Source organism: Anas acuta, chromosome 4 (assembly GCF_963932015.1).
Source record: "Anas acuta chromosome 4, bAnaAcu1.1, whole genome shotgun sequence".
Lineage (NCBI taxonomy): Eukaryota > Metazoa > Chordata > Aves > Anseriformes > Anatidae > Anas > Anas acuta.
Genome location: NC_088982.1, coordinates 50936607 through 50959148, shown reverse-complemented (window position 1 = coordinate 50959148; position 22542 = coordinate 50936607). Strand labels below are relative to the sequence as shown.

The following is a 22542-nucleotide window of genomic DNA, read 5'->3' as shown; positions in this document are numbered from 1 at the left end:
TGGTTCCCAAAGGGAACATCCATCAAGAATGAACATATAGCTGCAGCTTAGTTCGGTTAAAAAGGTAAAGAAACAAAACAAAACACAGCAACAATGAGAGTTAGTCATTAATGAGAGAACAGAGCTAGTCTGTTATCTGTTGCTTAAATCATACAAAGACCAACTACAATACATTGCAAATGCAATTTTGTACTCAGTAATATGCATCCTGCATATTTTCTTCAAAAGCATATGCCTTTCCTAACTATGTATTGTTAATTAAGTAGAATTATTGATGAAAATTTTAGTAAAACTAGCTTCTTTTTTTTTTTTTTTTTTATTTCTTCTACATTCCTGTAGACCCATTCTCTATAGTAAAACCCTCCTGTTCCTTCAAGTAAACAGGCAGCAAGATCATTCTGGAAGACACCACATTTCATTTTGTTTTAGAAAGTACTCTCTTTCATCAGCTCCATTTTGAATCCATAAATGACCCGTCTCTAACTTCAAAAGTTATGAATCCTATATCGAGAAAAGGCATTTTTGATCATTAGTTGATCCTTTTTCAGAAGGATGAAAAACTACACCTTGCTTTATTCGATAAAAGTTTCAGAATATCAGCTGCATATTAAGGTTGGAACAGGCAAGAGAAAATATTGTTTTTAATTCTAAATAAGAAATTGTAGTTTTGCCTTTATTCCAGAAACCAACATATATATAGATGTATAACAGTATATACAGTATAAGTATATGTATATATATACATATATACGTGTATAATACATATATACATACACTGTTCAGCTGTATGTGTATACGCGCTGTCCAATGAACTGGATAACTCATCCCATGGAAAGAGCCATTCCTGACTGCATGAGAAATCATTAAATACATTCAAGTCAGTTCAAGGATGCAATGACTGGTGTATATAACAAACTCCAGGGTGCTATTCTTTTAAGTAGCTTATCTCTCTAAATTGGGAAAAAAATAAGAAGGGATGTCAGAGAAGCCTTTGTTTTTATGAACAGCAGCAGTTGGTTATTCACAAATAAGGATTTCAGCAAAAAGCCTGACTGAATCCCAGAGTTAATAATAAAAGAAGCTGGTAAGGAAACTAGAGCAAGACAACTTCCACAAGGGCTAAAACTCTAAAACACCAAGAAAATAAGACAGTCAGCTCAACACTGTATCTACAAGCAGTGGATGTCAGTAGAAAAATTATAATCCAAAAGTAGCTGCACTTACTTCCAAGAGTATGTTTGGATGCTTTTAATCGGTTTTAAATTTCCCATTAGTTAAAAACTGGGAACCAACCACAAAACCATTACAAAAATGTGAGCACCATCCCACTGTCCACTAAGCTGAAGGTACAAAACTTAAAGTGATTAAAAAAAAAAAAAAAGTAGGCATTACTGTCCATAAATAAATAACTGGAAGGCAACTTTCCTGCATTTGGGGAAGACTAACAAGAAATGCTGATGGGAGCCCTGTTATTATGGTCTAGAATAAAGAAAAAAGTAACAGTAATGCAGAAAAACAGATTACTGGTGCATGTACAGTCACCCTGAACAGGACATGTAGAGTTTGGCCAGAAAAGGAACTTCCTTCCCAAAATGAAACTCTGTGCCTAAGCAAGGCTTAGGTTCTGGTACCACAACTGTCAGTGAAAATATAAAACGCTGAAATGAAAGCAAGCCTACAGCTGAAAGGGATAGACTGTTGCAAGGTGGATCAAAATGAACCTGTGCAGGTACACCTGCAGGAGTTACAAGTTTAAGCTTGTTCCAGACACAGGCCTGCGTAGCCTTCTGCCAAAAACGTAGTGAAGAGCTCTCTGTTCTCCTGGTGATTTGCACTGCACTCCTGGCCTTGGGGCTACAATGGGAAGCAAAGACTAATCACACGTCAGCCCTAAGCTAGCCTGTTTTCCTTCCAGAAGTGTCTCTTTGAATGATGCACGTGTCTGGAATTACACTTAAAGTCCTTAGTATTTACTCAGGTTTAGCCCCTGATTTCCAGAAAGCAGCTAAGAGAGACAAGAGAAGGCTGTCACAGATCACAGTAATGATCACTTCAGCAATTACAAGAAGTAGCAGTCATTATTATTTCCCATTACTTCCAGCAGAGAGACACTGCTGCAGATAGAAAGCCAGCTCGGTATTAATTCAAGAACAGCAAAGGATTGTTCCTAAACCTGTCATATTCACTGTTTTATTGTTGGTGGCTTTTTTTTTTTCCCCCTTTTCTTTCATTTGGACTTCACAGACAAAGCAGTGAAATTAGTGCCTCCCATCAAATCAGCTGCAGTTTTAAAGCTTTAGAAAGAAAAGAGAGCAACTGCTGCCAATTAAGGACCAGAAGAGAGATTCCAAAAAGTGTTCAGTTTATAGGACTAGAAAAATTAATGCAGGGATTATATTTCCAGGGCTTTTATTTCAAGCAGAAAAGAGCAAGACTCAGAGGACAGTATAAATCAGGATAAATATCTATGTTGCTCTGACCTGTGAGGACAGCTCTTCTTTTTTTTTTTTTTTTTTTTTTGGGGGGGGGGGGGGAGGGGGGAGAATAAATAATGTGTGGGAGAGTTTTCTCATTTTTTGTTTTGCATTGTTTATTTTAGTTTATACAAAAGTCCTCAAAACTGAGGGAAATGGCTTTTCTACTAACTACAATCAAATTAGTCAAATGAAAGGGTTGAAATGCGTCATATTTAATTACTGATGTAAAAAGCAAACCCCAATGCACGGAATTATGAATTGTAACATGAAAGCCATGTCAGTGAATCAATAACAATATATCAGTGCAAAATTCTCAGAAAGTTAATTCTTCATAATTAACGTGCCTAGGATGAAGCTACATTGACAATTTTCTGCCCTTCATTATATATTTATTTAAATCACTGGTTTTTTTGCATGCTTAGTTTATATTAAAAGACATAAAACCACATTCCTCCCCCCCCTCCCCCAATGAATTCTTAATGGTTACTGTGCCAAATGAAAATATCCATTCAGAATTTAACGAAATGTAGTAATGTAAAATTACCTATCTTCTCTAAATAATAATAATAATTCATTACTTGAAGACAGCCAAGTAGTTTAATTTTATCCCTCTAGATGTGATAAAATGAGCGTGTAAAAGTAATTCAGTAATCCTGAGAGTTAAGGAAGTTGATTGAACCTTGATTTTTCATGGGAAAGACATCCTTGGTGTTCACTTACACGATGTGAGTTTAATTTCTACAGCAGGTAAGAGTTGCTATTGCTATGGGAAATTGTAAATAAAAGAGTTGACAATTTATGTCATCTGTAATTCTTCTGAGGCCCCCATAAATATTGAAATAGAGCCAAATCTCAGCTTTTTCAGCATTGGAGATGTTACAGACTAAGCAGAAGTACAGTAAGTTCATCAACTTTTTTGACAGAGGAGATTAAAGATTCTTCTATCTTACTTTCTGTGCAGAGAAGAATGAATCATCCCTGTTATTCAATCTGACTCTTTCTATCTGCGCAGTATTGCTGAACTTTTATATGGAGTCTGTTGCCTAGGCAGGGGCTCAGGAAGAGCTTAAAGATTTAGAAGCTAAGCATTTTTTTCATGTTTAACAAAGGGATTGCTATGCAATAATAGCCAATAGCAATATGAATCATTACATCTAAAAATAAATTGTAACAGACTTATTCATCAAGTCCTCACCTCCTTTAGATCAATTTTACCCTGCAGTGAAATTTGCACCCATTAAATTACTGGCCAGTCCTTCATCCTTAGTAGCAAGACCTGAGGTGATAATCTTGGACTAATGAACGGAATTTCCCTCTTGCTCCCTCGTACTCTGTGGTGTTCTGCTAACATAAAGCAGTTCTCAGGCAACAGCTCGTAAACTTCATTTTACGTGATAGAGAATGGTAAATGGCAAAAATCACTCTATCAGCCTCAGTGGCTGGAAGTAAAATAGAATTGCTGGATAAAGGGAGTAGTGGAAAGACGCTGGAGTCAGCAGTTCCTAGCATCTGTTTTTTGCAATTAATCTCTTTGCTGAATAGAGTACAAAATGGTATGACACCTTCAATATACACCTACATGCCTACATTTATATTTACACACCTGGGCATATGCAGATATTCAAACATGCAAACACTCCAAAATCCCAGTAGGATTTTCTGTCTCAGAAGCCAGAAGTGAAAATCCAGTTTTCTCAATACTAAAATGTAAGTGCCATCATCAGTATATGTAAAGCTCAACTAACCTTATTATCCCTTATTAAAATGGAGCAATCAGGTTTGTATGGCAGCTTCTCTGCTGAATAAAACTGCAGCATATGCTTTTATTTAATTCTCAAGTTTCCATTAATGGGTGAGAACGCTCTCAATCTCCACCTCCCTCAGTATTTTTTCCCCATTTTTCCAGAAGCACAAGTAGCCATACAGAGCAGTAAATTCTAAACTTGTCTTCATTCACCACCTTTCAACAAATGCATTAATCCTTGCCTCCACTTTCTTTGTATCAAAAGCAATGTTGGAATTGTTCACAATGCTTAACACAGAGGCTTTAATTAGACATCCTCTGTAAGTGCTAAAATCAATTTTTTACTGTATAGAAAAGGTAACATACCATCCAGTGATCAAAATTTAAAATAACTGTGCTTAGATCTTCACTTAAGCATCAGTTCAAGCAGTCCAAAAGTGCTGTAGAGAAAGATTGGTTGGATTTCACAGGCACTTCTCTGAAAAAACAAACAAACAAACAAACAAAGAAACAAAAAAAAACATCTCGGTAATATACGGTTGGCTTGAAACAGTCAGTCTCAAGGGCTAAAAATCATGACTCTGCTCCTACAAAATCAAATAGGTAAACACTGGGAAAAAAAAAAAAAAAAAAAAAAAAAAAAACCACGCAAATTAACACTTGGATCTTTCCACATCCAGTTTTTGAAAGCTCTACTTTTGTTACAGTTTAGCCTGGTCTTGAAGATTGAAAATAAATCAAAACAAACAATACCTTTAGTGTTGCTTCATATTTTTAAACTTTTACCTGTGACATGTCAAGGCCAAGTTTTCATTTAACAGAGATTTGAATGCTGATTTTTGCACAGCATCCTTCCAGCACCTGGAATATAGCAATTTTTAACAAATATTGCTGAAAGTGGATCTATCAAAACTTTATGTAGAAAGGGCTTCAAAAGTTTTTGGAGTCATGACTGCAATACCACAATGCCCTGGCTGTAACATGGCAATTGGGCAATTGCCATGGCACTTACAGGATATAAGTCTAGGTTAAAATTCCAGGAAACATAAAAAAGCATCCAGGCATCTATGACTGAACTTCAGCCACACAACAGCATTTTTTTTTTTTTTAACCAGACAGAGATTTGGGCACTGCAGTGGGGTTTCTTAAGAACTTCCAATTCCATTAGTGTTTTCCACAACTTAAATTAATACTAAAACACCAAAAGGCAGCAATGCTTCTAATAAAAAAATAATAATAATTAAAAGAAAAAAAGTGAAGTGAGCTTATATACATGAAAAACAAAGACAATGCATCGGGAAACAAATCTGAGATACAACTGTGCAAAACCAGAAATCAAATTATCAAATTTTAAAATTATATATAAAAATGCTCTATCTTGAAAATACAGCGGAAAATGAGAATGAATCTATTTTTATAATAGACCTTAGAAATATTTAATTGAAGTGATAGACATTATTGTGAATAAAAAAGCATTAACAAAGAAGCAGTATAACATAAGCATGTGATAAGAAAAGCAATTAAAGCAAAACTTTTGAGAAAGATTATTCAGTGTTATGAAAGGGCATGATAATATTTTTAAGCTTCTCCCCTTCCCACCACCACACACATTTCAGGAATCTTCTTTAATGTCTTTTTTCAAAACAAACAGTGACCTATTTAATCTTTATTATTAAAATGTATCTAAAACAACTTATGTGTTTAAAATTTCATATCTTTTTATGTACACAGTAGATGGCATATCCAAGAAATGGAAGGAAGGAAGGAAGGAGGGAAGGAAGGGGGTGGGGGTGGGGAGGAGGAAGAATAAATAAATATGGAAAGTCTGGTTAGAAACCTTTGATCCCTTGAAAGCCTACATTAGTGAAATATTATATTTTGCATTTTTGTTGATTCATTTCAGTGAATGCTGTTTTTCCTCTGGGAAGAACATGAGGATGGGCTTAGCTTCTTTTCCTGCTGTTTCTTGGCTCTGGCCTTGCCAGACAGCAGCAGGTCCCTCCCAGTGGAGGACCAGTGCAAAGATCCAGGGCCAAATGTCTGACTACCAAACTTCACAGATCAAAAGCCCCCAACAAATCTGTCCTGAAAACTGTGAAATGTGGATAGAGGAGGAAATTAGAAGAAAAGGGAAAAGAAAATTGAGAACTGCACATTGGGTACAGCACAATTACACTTCTGGCCACCGGTTTCTCTGTCTTAAAAAATGGTTACCAGTATTTTCCAAACATAAAGCTTCAGATTTTTGAGTTCTTTGTACTTCAAGAATTTTTTTTTGTAAACACCAGTAGATTAATTTCCACAGACAGGACAAAGTCAGACGTGCAGAATGAGTGTAACCGGGTAAAACAATGAGAACGAGGTTTACAGCTGCTAACCTCCCATTATATTTGTGGTTAAACCTGCTTGAAACCTGAACCACTATTTAGAATACTACATTTTGGCAGCCAATAGCAGGGAAATCTTAATTTAAAGCATGTGACACCATCTAAAAATAAAACAAAATAAAACAGGAAAATCATATTTAATTCAGTCTTATCACAGTTTACTAATTATCTGTGTTTTCTTGCTTGGCTTAGATTCATGTGTGCCCTGTGAAATGCTTGCAACACTGTCTTGTTTGAATACATGTATAATGGGAGCCTTTCTCAGTCATTTACAATGAATGGATTAATAAGCATTTCAAAGCATGGAACAGTATTTTTAATTCTTGCAAGTTATAATTGTGTAGACCAGAAAGAAACTCTATTATAATCAAAGGTATCACTAGACTATGAAATCAAACAGCCAACAGGTAGGTACAAAAAAAATCCATTAGTTGCAGATATTGATCCAGTCTGTACCTGTCAGCTGTACTCTAACATTACTGCTTTTTCAACAGAAGGCCCAGACTGGCAGATGGAGCTGCTGGACACTTTCCACTTTTGGAGGTGGAAAAGGAGAGCAAAAGTGCCATGTCAATCCACATTACATGTAGCAGATACAGCAAAGTGAACAAACGTCATTTATTCCCCTGCGCCAGGGAAAACTAGGGCTGCAGGGAGCCCTAACCAATCTTGTATCAACCAATGCCCCTGCTGAGTATGTCGTAAACTGGATGAACAATAAAATACAGCCCATCATGCTGTATCCATAATTTTCAAATCTTATTAGCTTACTTTGTTTTGTCTTCTAGGAAAGTATGCATTTTAGATTAAGATGTACATAGCTGATGCGAATTTGATAACCAGCTGAAAATTAAAAATCTAATGGTCTCCAGCAATAACTATTATTCACCTAGTAAAATATAAATTGAAGAAAAATTCCTGCAATATGATGTATCTTCTGTGAAAACAAAAAGTTTTCTATATATTGATTTCCTTTCTTTCCTCCATACACGTAACACAGATTGCAAAGCTATTTTTATGCTAATATATTTAGTGTTCTCGGGACCATTCTCAGGCACTGAAGGTATCCTGTCATTAAGCGTTTTTCTTCTGTAAAGTCTCTTGATGCTTTAAGAGAAGGTGATTACACACAAATTGCTTTTTGGAAGCAGCCCCTGACCACCTGAATGGCACCTGAGAACTGTTTGAGAGCCTGTGGGTCACAACTGAAGCAAAGCTGTTCCAACAATTTATCAAAAGGACAATCAAGCTCCAGTGCCCAGAACATTTCAATGTTTAATTTCCTCTTGTTTACGTAAGCCTAAACTCCAAACAGCCTGGCTCAGGTCCATATTCTCCTTCAAAGATCCCTTTAATTCCCAGACATTATGTTTTACAGCTAAACAAATACTTTAAGAAATAACTTAAATAAATAAACTTGATGATGTTAAAAATGTCACAAATCCATTTTAAGTAAAAATCAATATACAAAGAGAAATCCTTCATGTTGTCCTTTCCTTCCCTTGAATTACATCAGAGTGACAGTCTATTACTTCATGGGAATAAGTTTCTTTAACCAAAAACCTTCCACTGTAGGTGTCATCCTACAGATGGTATTATGCTGTTCAGTGTTCTTCACACAAAACAATGAGATTTTTAATTACACTGTTAATGTAGCTGAAGTAGCGGTCCTTGCAAACATGATTTCTTAAAAAAGCTAGAAGGTTTAAGACTTTACCTCCATTATAGAAGCTTATTGATAAATAGTCACTCCTGTTGTACTAAAATGGCAAAATAATTTCAAGACCAAATGCTATATTAACATGTATGCTTGTAAATGTTTTAATTCAGCAGAGAAAGATAGTACGCTTTATTATTATTTTTTTTTTCCATAGATGTTTCATATACTAGCTTTAGATAGTTGGAGGATCAAAGCTAAAAATCACTCAGAACTTCAACTAAACCTTTTTAATGATTAAGAAACTGACTTCCAATTGGATAATAATAAAAAAAAAAAAAAAGGAAGATCAAGAGTTTCGGATTTGGGATTAGAAAAATCCCACAGTAATTAGAAAAATAAATTAAAAATATTAATGATTTACTAATGCATATAAAGTTTTGTGGATTGCAGAAAACCTCTATTTCAAGCCATCTTAATGTAAAATAAATACAAAGAAAAAGATTCATTTTCAAACAAAGGAAAACCATTAATATATTGAAGGAATTGACATTTCAGTAATTTCAAATTTTTTAGTAAGAAAACCTGATTTGTCAAAAATTGCTACACTATAGCTTTGTTAATTATCAACAATGTTAACGTATCAGATGTTATGTATCAATGGAGTAGTAAAATATATATTTTAGGCATATACAAAGATTTGAAGAAAATCATTTGTCTTCAGACATTATCTAACAAATTGTATGGAAAGATGAAATAAGTGATTTCATCCAGGACTGCAGAGAATCACAGAATTACAGAATCACAAAATTGTACGGGTTGGAAGGGACCTCAAGAGATCATCGGGTCCAACCCCCCTGCCAAATCAGGTTCCCTACAGCAGGTAAATAAATAGGAATAAAATATGCGATAAAAGTGCACAGTTCTTATAAATATGCAACTTAAATCTCCTGTAAATACTAGCACTATGTTTGAGCTCATAGTGTATTAACTCAAAAGAAAATATTGTGCATGGCTATAGCTTCTGAACTCTGCTTTCATTTGACTCAAAGACAAAAAATAAACTTTAATACTTTTGAAAAAAAAATGGAACTGTGCATTCACTTTACATCAAAAACTTTAGACTTGTGCTTACCATACTCTTATTGTTTCTTTCTATCAATGTGACCAGGGAAGCTACAGTGGTTTCAGAAACAGTCCTGTAGAAAACTTTTGAAATTGTATGCCCACAGTACTTTTCCAGTTTAGCAAAAAATATACTCTTATGATTAAACGCTTAATCAAATGTGTGAGACAGTTTCTAGCAATTTTCAAACATGATGCCATATTATTAACATTTTATATGAGACATCTGTATTCCATGAGACTTGGGGATATATCTGCTTTCCTTACTGACAACTAGCTGCAACTACAGCTAGTAACGCAAAGACTCTATTGTACCTATCATATCAACAACATCATTGTCAGCCAGGTTGTAAGTGCAGAATCTTTTATCACTAGCAATGATGATAGATACAACTGTGATGCTGCATTAGCCTTAGATCCTTGCTGAATTGGAAGAGATAAGTTAAGGCTAAGTGAGGAAAAAAAAAAAATCTGAAAAAAGATCTGACACGAGAAAAAATTATAACAGCCTTACTCAGTTTTCCCTACATACTACTGGAATAGGAGTTCTTCATAGAGGAAAACCATAAAATGATGCAAAACATGCTACCTCAAGTTGGCACATAATTGCAAACAAGTCCAAAGCTAACATAAAAGTTGGTAAAATTAATTTAGAATTTCTATTTACTAAGTTAGACATCTTACATGTGATTTCTGTTGCAAATTAATTCTGCAGTTTTTACACACACTAACGAAGTAAAGTAAAAAGTTTTAGACTAAGTTAATGCAGATCCTTCAGACCTCATTATGTTTCCAGCAATTGTTCTTGCTGTGAAGACACCAGCTCAGATTTTCTTTCCACATCAAGCTGTATAGCTACCTGAACCCTGAATGCACTTCATCTACTGAACACAATCTGACATAGTGCCACTGATTTTTGCATGGTTGTATCAATGCCACCTCCACAGTTTAACTGGGGATTTACAGAAGCTGGAGTTCTGCAACGCAAGTTCTGACATCAAACCGGTTGAAAGATAGTAAGAAGAGAGGTAGTATCACCCAGGAACATCTTAAAAATCTTAACAAGAGTTTGAGGCCACAGTAGCAGTTATAGGAACTGAACATGATGAACATAACTATACTCCTGAAACAGCACAGTCAAGATAATCCCAAATTACTGTTACCTGTCTGTGCCCTTGAAATGCAATTATACAGAGGCATCTTTTTCTTTGCAGGAGGGATTATGAACTAAGGTTCAGAAATGCATTAATGTGCCTGCATTACTTTCAGGACCAAGATTGGTATTTCCCTTTTGTGCTGCGCCTAACAGTACGCTAGAGGTAGGTCTCTACTTTGTACCCAAGGCAGAATAGTACCAAGTCCCTAAGGCCTAGAGGTCCTGTCAATTAGAATTACATACCCAAGTGTTTATGCGGTTGTGCAAAATGAAACACAGGTGACTCTGAATTTTTTCCTCTGCCCTTTTGAACCATGACTTCAAGACTGCCTCAGAACCAGGCATAGCCCAAGTTAATAACACTTGTTCCATGTGTTCTAGTTCATACTATCTACCAACTAGAAATGTATGAGTCATTTCTAGAAACCTAGAAACATTCCAGAAGCCTGACATTATTATTACATATATACTTTTAATATTTTTGGGGGATCAACAGAAGGACTCCTCTGTTTGTTCTGACTCATAACTTTGTTGTGAGTCACAGTGCAAGCAAGAAACTATTCTTGTTCTTTTGGTAAGGGTTTGCTTTTTGACCATAAAAATATGGTCCACCTCTGCAGTAATAAATTGATCACAATCACTGTCTGGCTACCCAATGTAATGTGGCTTAACCTTTCCCCCATCTTTCAGGATGTGATTAATCTTTTTCTTTTGTTTTGTACTTCATGAAGCCTATTTCATAAAGAACGACAGTTGTCTTTGTTATTGGATGGCTTCTTTCCCACATATAGAAAGACTCAGAGAAAAGGTTTCTCTCTTCCCATAAATGTATCACCACTCAATTACCACCACCACCACCCCAAATCAAAACAAACAAAAAGCACCCTTTGAGAAATCCTCTCATATATATGAAACCATATTAAAAAGTATATCAAGAAAATTAGTAGTGTATATGAGATACATATTTACCAGAGAACAAAGCTTCTTCATGCACTGTCTTTTCTTCTAAGGATCATCTATTTTAGTATCAAAAAAATGTGTAAGGCCTTTCTCATCTGTACTGGTTCTGCAAAGCACAGAGACAAGCATGAATCTGACAATGAAATAAGCATTTCAAAATATGCCTTGTTAGATGCATGTAGCGAAGGAAGCATAACCACTTAAGTCAGAAGTATTGCAACCACATGGCTAAATAATAACAATCACTCCTGCAGCATCTATGAGACAGAATCTGCTTTTCTTTCCCACAGCAGAGTAGGACTACTTTAATTTGTCCACCTTTAAGTCAAAAAGCTGTTTCCCAGTGAGCTTCTCTCTCTTTCTTTCTTCGGAGTTCAGTGTGGGCCTCAGAAGTGTTCTTGATGAAAAGCTGTATCAAGGCTGATAGGCTAATATTTCAGCTTGGAAAAAACAAATGAACAAAAAACCACTACTTCCTTTTTCCTCTCTGAGATGTACCCAAACTGTTTGCATAGTTGCATTTAAAATGTTCCTACCAGTTACAGAGGCAAGACCTAAGATATTCTTCTGAAGAATATAGTAATTATGTACATTCACAGTAATCAGCAAAAACATGTGTTTAACTGAGCTTTGCTGACAGATGGATGTGCTACCATGCAAGAAGACAGAAGTTTCAAGAAATTTGCAGTCTGTCATATGACTCCACAAATGCTTCAGCTTACAACCTAATGCTTACTGCTTATGTTTGAAGCTTCGACCAAAGGATATTACAGAGGCTAGAAGTTTATAGTGGTTCAAAAGCAATTGACAGACAGACAAAATACAGTTTCTTCAAAAGAAAGTAACTACCTTTAGCTCAATAACAGTTGAGCTACAAATCACTGGGTTTCGGGAGAGTGATGTAGGGCAGTATCATTATGCACTTGTTCTGCTCTTGCACATTTCCCTTGGCATCTGCTATTAGCCAAAGGATATGGACTAGATAATGATTTGTCTGACTTGGTACTGCTGATCTTATGTTCTTATTTTCTCAAGTCTGCTTCCTGAAAGCTGAGCCATAAGCCAAGTCCTGAGAGATTATGTATCATATTTTTGAAAAGCAGCTACTCCAGAAAGCCTAGTTTGAAAGCCAGAAAATCCACATAGCTTTCCTTGTTTTCAGAATATAAAGCCTTAGAAGGCTCTTCTCAGCATGTCTTCATCATCATGGAACTTTTTTTTTTTTTTTTTTTTTTTTTTTTTAATGCCATACATATTAATACTGTTTCATATGAGAATGTTTCATATGACTGGAAATGCTTTATATGCCCAGGTCATAGATACAGCTATGGCTTCATAGTGAGTCCCCAACATTGATTATAAGTACAGAAGAGGAAATAATTCCTTAGTCTGCTTTACATATATGATTTTGAAAGGAGAAGTCTAAGAACTTAAATGACAGTATCTTAAAAAGGATTGCAAAGCTGTGTATTTGTCAGGCTAACGATAGATGCTTGAAGCTACAGAGAACAATATGATAAAGGAGGAACTAGATTATACTGAAGAACTGGGGTGCACAGACATGGCAGAAAACCATTGGCTTTGTTTTCAGCAAACATGTGCTTCATATACTGAAATCTGAGATAGACAGAAGAATTAAAAAAATGGACCAAACCCTAAACCAAATATAAAAGGCTACAGATCTGACTGTAGAAGCAGTATAGTAAAACACTATAGTAGTATTTTTCTACAGTCAATAAAGACAAACTCCTGGAAATTATTGAATATTGGTAGTGTGGCAAAGGTAGTCAGGAAAATATATTAAACAAAAAATAGAGGAAAAGAAGCATTTTCCCACATATGTAGAAGTCCTCAGCAACATTTGATGGAACCAAGAACTCAACTCTAGAGGGTTCAAAAAAACCAAAACAAAACAAAAGAGCACACATGCAAGAGCACACATGCACACTTCCTGTTCTAACACTAAATCTTCATTTCTCAGTTTTCCACCTCCTTTTTTGAGGACAATTTTTTTCCCCATATTCTCTCCTCATGCAAAGCTGCTTAAGCACATTTCACTGACATTGACAAAAGTTCTGTGGCGAAGAAAATGACATTTTCTGTCAATTCCTGAACACTGCAAAAAGGTAAAGACCATTAGTGAGACAAAGGAAGGAAATGCTACACACGGTGGAAGGATCTTCCAGAAAATTAAAACTGAGTGTCATATTTATTAATAAAATGATATCTTTTGAAGGAGGCAAAAAACACTCTACTATCCTGAAAGTTTTCCAGAAGTGTTTTACTTAAGTATTAAAATAATGACCCACATGAGCTCGGTTAGTTCTCGGACTTGCTAACATACACACAGCATTCCAGTATTTCCTGCACTAATGGATCATGGTTTCTGTTTGTTGACAGTTGGTATTTTAAATACACTTTCTTCTAAAGTGCTTCTGTTTTATAAAGGGGGAAAGACAAACTTGTTGACGTGAATTTGAAATAACAGAAATATATAGACTGGCTGCGTATGGTTGCTCCAGACTGTAGTGTGGGGTGGAGTGACAGCCAGTTGGAACATTACGCATTTTATACAAACACAAATGAATTTGAGTACGGATTTCCAAAAGGAAACAGTGGCATGGAACAAAGCATTTACACCTAACCCACACTATAACATCATGCCACAAAGGGTGGTATGCATTGAAACTTGAGTGAGAAGCAGGAATGATTTTGAGGCAGAACACAACAGGATTGAATACAAAGAATGCCGATCTGTACAATTTCATCTATTAAACGCTAGAAGAGCATTCAACACATTAGCATGAAAGAGAGGATACACTGTTCATTTGTTTCAGTAGCTTTAGCATTAAACTATAATAATAATGGTCCTAAGACATTAAAATGGAATAGAGATTGGGGTGCAAGACATCTATACAGGATGAAATTATCCAAACAAAATTCAACTAGACCACAGATGTTATTATTCTTTTTTCGAACGTGATATAGACTATTCAGTGCCTTTAAATTATCAGGGTCTAAGCACATCGGTTCATTTCTTCATCAGCTCACAGTGAAACATAATATACTAAAATAACAATATTATTACTTCAGACGTCAATTTTCCTCTGGATGTTTCTCATCTAAGAGCCAACTATGGCCAGTGTGAATGAATGGCGGCTTTCAGTGAAATACTATTTCCGAAGGACTGTTTCTGAAGGCACTAAGCAACTTTCTCTTTATAATCTATATTTTATTTTGATACAGGAAGCAAAAACAAAGATTACGTATTTAAAGAAATAGAAAGACAACCTTCAGATATACTGAGTCAGAAGGTCTCTAACAAAACCTAGTGGAATTCATTTGTGTTTTCAATTTCACCAGAATGCAATGTAAACAACCATGGGAATGACATAGCCAACTTTTAAATTAAATCCTACAATGAATAATTTATATTTTCAAACAAGGATTAGAAGTCCCATTCAATTGCAGAGTTTCAAGGGTGGCTTTAATAATTTACATGCTTTCCAAAGGTGAATAAAATACCCTCCTGAACAAATATCAAAACAATACAAATATTTTATTTGGAAAAACAAAAACAAATACAAAAACAATGACAACAAACAACACCATGATTGACAAAGGAAGGGACCACTTGTGTAAAGTTGAATGTGTGTGCTGTGGGTGGGAGGTAGTCAGAAGAACTCTACTTTTCAACGTAGATGTTTCCATATCCAATTCATATCATGTACCAAAAGAAAGAAGGAAAAATAAAACATTACCAACAGCAAAATCTGCATGTGTCATTTTCCTCTTGAAATTCTACTAAAAAAAAAAAAAAAACAAAAAACAAAAAACAAAAACACAGATGTAGGAGGCCATTCTCTCCCAGCAACTGGAAAAGAATTCCAGGCTAAACATTCTCACTATTATCATGGCTATCTCTGACCTTGCAGGAAGAAATCAAATACACATGATAAACACTCTGCAAAGCACTGCCACCTGGCTACAGGGAACACATACTGGCCTTAGGTGACCTATTTGAAGTATGGCTGCCACACTGGTGTTTTTGCAGATAAACTAGCTCCCTTTGCCATAATTCACAGTCTCTGTTCTTTGCAGTCCTAATAAATATTTTTCCAATATCTTTATCTTGAACACGTGTGTCCTCTGAAAGAGGACGAGGCATATTATGCTTGATACAGACTCCTCTGTTCTGGTAAACTCAGTGCAACCCGACTGCAAGTGATCTATATCTTAAACGCTCCAGCAGCATTAAGGTAAAATTTAATGCATGACAAATGTCCTGTACTGCATCATAGTTCATAAATTAATTACACAAGCTGCATTGATTTTCCTTTCCTTGTGAAGAAATAGTACAGAAGATGGTTGCTTCCTTCAAACACAGCACAGTCATTAGGCCATTTAAAAAGGCATATTCTGGATCAAATAACAGCTTGTAATTTTGGTAACTGGTATGACAGTTTTAAAAACAGTCAACATTCTTAATCAATATCTGCTCACTGTGGTACTGATATTAGTTAGATTTACTATGTCATCTGAAGTAATATATGAAAGAAAAATATTTTCCAACTAGACAATTCATCATATATCTACTGCAACAGAATAAAAAAAAAAATGCAAAGAATAATCAGGTGGTAAAAGATCAAACAGACCCCAAACCAAAATCACAGTCAAAAGGAGACTGCTGGTGAAAATGTTTAGACCAATGAGTAGTAACCTCCAGCTTGACCATAAGCAGATGAGAAGGGTGAAATATAATTTTACAGAGATGAAAATGAAACGTGGACAAGTTGTTGCTCAGGACAGCACCAGTAAATGAACACAGATCACAGAATTGTAGAATGGCTTGGGTTGGAAGGGACCTTAAAGATCATGCAACTGCAATCCCCCTGCCACGAGCAGGGATGCCATCCACTGGATCAGGTTGCTCAGGGCCTCAGCTAACCTGGTCTTGAACACCTCCAGGGATGGGGCATCCACAACCTGAGCAACCTATTTCAGCATCTCACCGCCCTCTGAGTGAAGAATTTCCTCCTAATCTCTGATCTCAATCTGCCCTCTTTTAGTCTAAAACCATTCCCTATCGCCCTACCATTATCTGATTGAGCAAAGATTTGCTCTCCATTTAGCCTGGGTCTTCACAAAGACCATCCACCCTGACCTAAACAACCCTATTATAAATTGGGAATGCTTTCAACCCTATGGAATTTTAAGGAATTAACACGAGGCTTTCCAGAGAAGTAGCTATCATAAAGCAGTCTGCATCACTGTCACTGCTAGGGGAATTCATCTTCAGTTTCTGAATGCAGTGCTCAAGTGAAAAGTGGGGGTTCCGTACAATAGTGTTATGAAATACCACTATCAGCAAAAGAGATACACCCATGTCTTGTAAAGACCATGCTTGATCTTTCTGGAATTCAAAACTATCACTATACCTACTGATTATTTACTTGGGAGAGTTTACCATTTTAGACTGGGAGTGGGAGGGGAAGGAGAGGAAGAATTTGAAACCTATTTTATTATTGCTAGTGGACATATACGACACTAGTTTCATGGAAGAATTAAGGCCACAAACTTCCTGTTTTTTTCACTATCATTCATTTGGCCAGACTGTTTTCAGATGAGAGAGTCCTTGCTAAAATTAGCTGCCAAATTCCCACTGAACTAAATGTTTTCAGAATGCTGTAGACACCGCATCTCACCAGTCTTGGAACTCAGTACTGCTGTACATTGAGGCACTTTACTCCCACTGATTTTTTATCAAGCTGTAAAAAATCTCATAGCAATCAAAGTTCCATAACACCACACATATAGTTTGTAGCCTCAGCCTTAAAACAATGGATCAGTATTGTGAGCACTGATGAAAATGTTCAAAAAAGTAAATCAGGAAAACAAGAATCCTGTGGCGTCTGTATGCACAGTGACACAGGCAAAAAGGAAAGCATCTTCTTATTAAGAATGTATTTAATAATATTTTTAATTCTTATTTTTAATAGCCTCTCCCTCTTCCTTGACTTCATTTTATCCAGTCTCACTGATACGTCTATTAAAAGTTGCCATGAAAAGCCATCTTTTCCATTGGTGTGAAAACGACAGATGAGGGTGGTTGGAGCAAGGGCTGGCAGACTTCTTAATACTCCTTCATGATCCTATGCTGTGTGGGCAGAGCATAGTACCAGCACCAGCTCTCCCAACTGTAGTAAAATTTCATCCTGTAAAAATGTGACTGCTGTTTTGAACATGGTAAAGCTCAAAATCATCTACATGGCCTTTTTTTTTTCCCCCCTCCTGAAAAGCTTAATTAAAAAATGTCCTACTAGATTACAATTATTTTGAGCAGTCAATCTACTTTCTGGGTTGTTTCCAGCTTAATATATATAGCATCCGCTTAAGTAAAAATCTCTCATTTGTCAAATTAATGTATTGCTGCTTCAAGTTATAAGACTTTTCATAATTATTTTTAATAGAATATCATCAGTCACCTTTTTAAAAACTATATTAATGTACACCGGCTGTTAAAAGAAAATGAAGGGGACAACTTATCCCTACAAAGATCAGCCAGACAGAGAAAGTTATATAGGAAACACAGAACATGAAATACCATTCCAAGAATATTCTGACAAGGGGTTCTCTAGGTTTTCCCTCCACGCTGAGCTATGGCCACGCACAGGCAAGGCTGTAATGGTGAGACAAGCCATACATTCTCTCCGGTTAACAGGCTGGTTGATCTGTAGCAAAAACCCTGCAAAGCAGATTCACCATCTTTTTCAAATGGTTACATTAAAAAGAGAATTTCAAAGTTATGTTTGTATACATAATGTAATAATATGAATATGTAATGTCATTTCTATTTCTAAAATATTCTGAACCAATCAGAGAAAAGATAGACAATGGGATCCATATGTCAGATATTTTATCTACTGGATACATGTGAGAAAGTGCAAAAGTGAGAAAGACAAATTACAAACAATAAATCATATAAAACTAAAAATGAATCATTTTGAAGTAATTGCAACATCATCCAGGCTGTTGAAGATGATCACATATAAATCGTTATGCCCACAAGGACAGGGAAGGCATTTGTTCTGGGATTGTATCAAGTACCCAGCACGTGTCCCTGAGAATTTGTGAGAGAGTGGAAAGAGCACTCACCACTTGCCTGTTTGTGAAGAACTGTCAAAAAACAAGGAAGCAAGTGGTAATCCAGGGAGATGGACTTGTTAGTTTCAAGTTTACCATGGAAGAGGAAACTCCAGTGACCTACCACTTCCAAAACTGTCCACTTCCTTTCTTGTTGGCTTTCTGATGCCTTAATTTTGTCAGGAGATTAATCAACATCAGGCTAAATACTGCCATCAGATGTGTGGATGTACAAGGTAACAGGACATGAAGTTACAGAAGAGGACAGAGAGGAAGACAGTTTGAGTGGCTAATGCTTTGTAATACCAAAGCACACTGACAGCTGTAACTGCATGCCAAAGCGTACCACTAGAGGCATCCTCACTACAGCACAGTTAGTTGTCTTTCACATATGGTAAAACAGTGACACTGCTAGCCAGCAACAGATGAACACAGCATCAGCCTAGAGCTGGATGTCTCATACAGTCTTTACTTACTCATGGTAGCCTGCACAGTCAGAGGAGGGGAAAGAACTTCAGCAGGTATAAAAGCTTTTTTTCCCATCGAAGTGCACAAACTTTGCTGTTGAATGATTTCTGCCTACAAATGTCATTTTCTGAAGCCTATCTCAACTTTTCCTGAAGATTTTGGATGTAAGCAATTTTGCCACAAAATAAGGCATTCTCCATCTTCAGTTTCTGCCAAAAAACAAGAAAGAACTGGAATAAGAATTAAAGTCAAGCACCTTAAGCACTGTAGAGGGAATTTCTGTCTATCTTGCATGTAACAGGCATTAAAATCAACTTGAAGAGCAGGAGCAATCAACATATCTGCTTATGCTGGAGTTTGTTTCACTCTTGCTTTTCAAGTGCCTTAATTTTCAAATGCAAATGATTATGGTAAAGTGCCGGAATGCTAGAAGGCAACATTTGGAAATACAAAGCAACTTGGTACGCCTTGGTGGGCTTGAGAGCTTCCAAATTTGCATGGGAAAAATATAGACAGTAATATAGAAGAAATAATATATATATCACACAAAGTTTCTGGAATTGGGATTTTTTTTCCTTAACTGCTATTTTGAGGACCATAATGTCATTCAGATTTTTCCATTAAACATTTAAGAAATACATTTGTTTCCAGACTTTGTTAAAAGCTAGATTCCCCAAACCCTGTATTGCTGCTGATTTCAATTATTCATCATTATAATAAAAATGCAAGATGGTTTAGTAAAGATGATAGAATTGGGTCCTTGTGGTTTAGTGGTAAGTGCAGTTTTTTTTTCTGAGTCTAATTTACATGAGACCAATTTGCAAACAAATATATTCCACATACCATCGAGTATTCAGCAGTCAAAAGCACAAGATGATCCCACTTCAGAGCTACCATCGTTACAAACTGCAGCTGCTCTGCTCAAGAATAGTTTAGCAACATCCTAAGAACATGGAATATTCCTGCTTGGTTATCTTTCCTACTACAATTAGAACAGTTAGTGAAGACACACTGGGCTATCATGAAAAGAAAAAAGCAGAACTAATTCACCTTTGCAATGCATGTTAGAAGACAGAAACAGGAAGAGGGAAGGAAGAGGGAAGGAAGAGGGAAGGGAAGGGAAGGGAAGGGAAGGGAAGGGAAGGGAAGGGAAGGGAAGGGAAGGGAAGGGAAGGGAAGGGAAGGGAAGGGAAGGGAAGGGAAGGGAAGGGAAGGGAAGGGAAGGGAAGGGAAGGGAAGGGAAGGGAAGGGAAGGGAAGGGAAGGGAAGGGAAGGGAAGGGAAGGGAAGGGAAGGGAAGGGAAGGGAAGGGAAGGGAAGGGAAGGGAAGGGAAGGGAAGGGAAGGGAAGGGAAGGGAAGGGAAGGGAAGGGAAGGGAAGGGAAGGGAAGGGAAGGGAAGGGAAGGGAAGGGAAGAGGGAAGGGAAGAGGGAAGGGAAGAGGGAAGGGAAGAGGGAAGGGAAGGGAAGAGGGAAGGGAAGAGGGAAGGGAAGAGGGAAGGGAAGAGGGAAGGGAAGAGGGAAGGGAAGAGGGAAGGGAAGAGGGAAGGGAAGAGGGAAGGGAAGAGGGAAGGGAAGAGGGAAGGGAAGAGGGAAGGGAAGAGGGAAGGGAAGAGGGAAGGGAAGAGGGAAGGGAAGAGGGAAGGGAAGAGGGAAGGGAAGAGGGAAGGGAAGAGGGAAGGGAAGAGGGAAGGGAAGAGGGAAGGGAACAGGGAAGGACTGCTGAAGAATTGCAACTACTTGATTCTCATTAAGATACATGACCAACAGATAGAGAGTCATTTTTCACTACACTGATAGGAGGCACCAGATCCTCGTGTTCCACAGAAGGAACTGGGGTAATTCATAAATGCTGATGAAATGGCCATCATTTTAGTTCTTTGTACTCACTAGTTTCATAGTGAGAATTCAATAATGTAGATGGAAGAGGACTTTCAAAGTGCTTGCCAGCCAGTACATTTTAAAGGATATTATGTATAGGCATGGGTTGTTCACTTACACATAAGTTTAGAAGGAAATATTCCTTTAGAGCATTTAGTCTTACTGCTTCACTGAGGTGAACTGAAACAGAAATCTTCTCTATACATTTTAATTCATCATGAAGTGTCTGAAATCTCTAATCTTCCGGTAACCCGCATCTCTCCTAGGCCCTCATCTTACATTAACCTCATCAGCCCTTATCAGTGTTTGAAACATCTTAACTTTCAGAAATCCTGAGACAAGATTTTCAATAAGAATCTTACAATAAACTGTTCCAGCTCTCAGAAGAAGATGTGTTATCAAATGTTTCTGCTGAGGAATAAATGTAAAGACCACTGTCTCTGCTTACAGCATTACCCTCAAGACCCCAGAAGTTCCAACATCACTTGAAGCAAAAAAGCACTCTGTATTTCCAGTTCACTAAATCGTATGATCCTTTTTGATCTCCTAGGGAGAGCAAGTCACAGATTTTAGGCCATTTATCTGAAAATAAAATTGTATGTTGCTGACTTCATTATCTGTACCTTTTCTCCCCCAAGTCAATCACTCTGAAAGTATTTATTTCTCTTGACAGTGGCTTTTGGAAAGGCATTTGACAACAACATGCATCTGAAATCCTCTAGGCAGAGGCTAATGTAATAAGTAAAATTCATGGATCAAGGAAGGAAACATATGCACCAACTATCTTGTACACTAGTTGCTCTGGAGATCAAATCTCTTTGATATTAAACTGGCATAATGGAAAAGTAACTCAATGAAGCAACACATGATTTAAACCAGAGCATGAGAGAGTCCCAAAGGGTAAGAAAAGTAAGAAATAGTTCCAGTTATTTAAAAATATATTATCTTCATGGAAAATTGCTTTTAAAATTGATTTCTTAATATTATGATTTTATTTCTAATCACAAACATCCACGCCAGAACTCTGCTTGCTTACATCAGATGTTAATGTTAAAATTGGCTACTAATCAGAATTGGTGCTTCTGATTGTGGAATAATTCCTTATTCCTTTCCACAACTCTATGACCCAACGCCTGAGCTACAAACTGTGCAGTACAAATTCATTTTATCTGAAAGACTTCCAAATTGTCCTAATCAAATGTGTGCCTTAAATAAATAAACAAATAAATAAAGCATTGAAGTGTTCAGTGCAAATATGGCTACTAAAATGTTCTCCAAAAAGCCTTCTCAGTATTTTTTCTAGCCCTAAAAGTTTACATTTTTAAGAAGCAAATGCAAGGTAAGAAGGAAATCAAAATGACAAACTCAAGGCAACTTCTAGATTTAATATAGCTTTACCTGTGCAGTTGATTTTGACTTCTGTAACACTGCATTGTCCTGCTAGTCCTTATTACATCCCACAGGATCCCACATTTAGTCCCTGGATATAGCATTTGTAATGAGAGTGGATAAATAATAGCACCAAGTGTGCCTGGCCAGAAAACTGC

The 22542-nt window shown here is 36.7% G+C and overlaps 1 long non-coding RNA gene across 1 annotated transcript; it reads right to left on the bottom strand.

Moving 5' to 3' along the window:
• Positions 1 to 17978: 17978 nt before the first annotated feature.
• On the bottom strand, positions 17979 to 20062 carry LOC137855261 (uncharacterized). The gene is made up of 3 exons (XR_011095648.1): positions 19961 to 20062; positions 19126 to 19326; positions 17979 to 18251 (listed from the first exon to the last, which is right to left on the bottom strand). It is a non-coding gene; the product is annotated as an uncharacterized lncRNA (long non-coding RNA).
• Positions 20063 to 22542: the final 2480 nt, after the last annotated feature.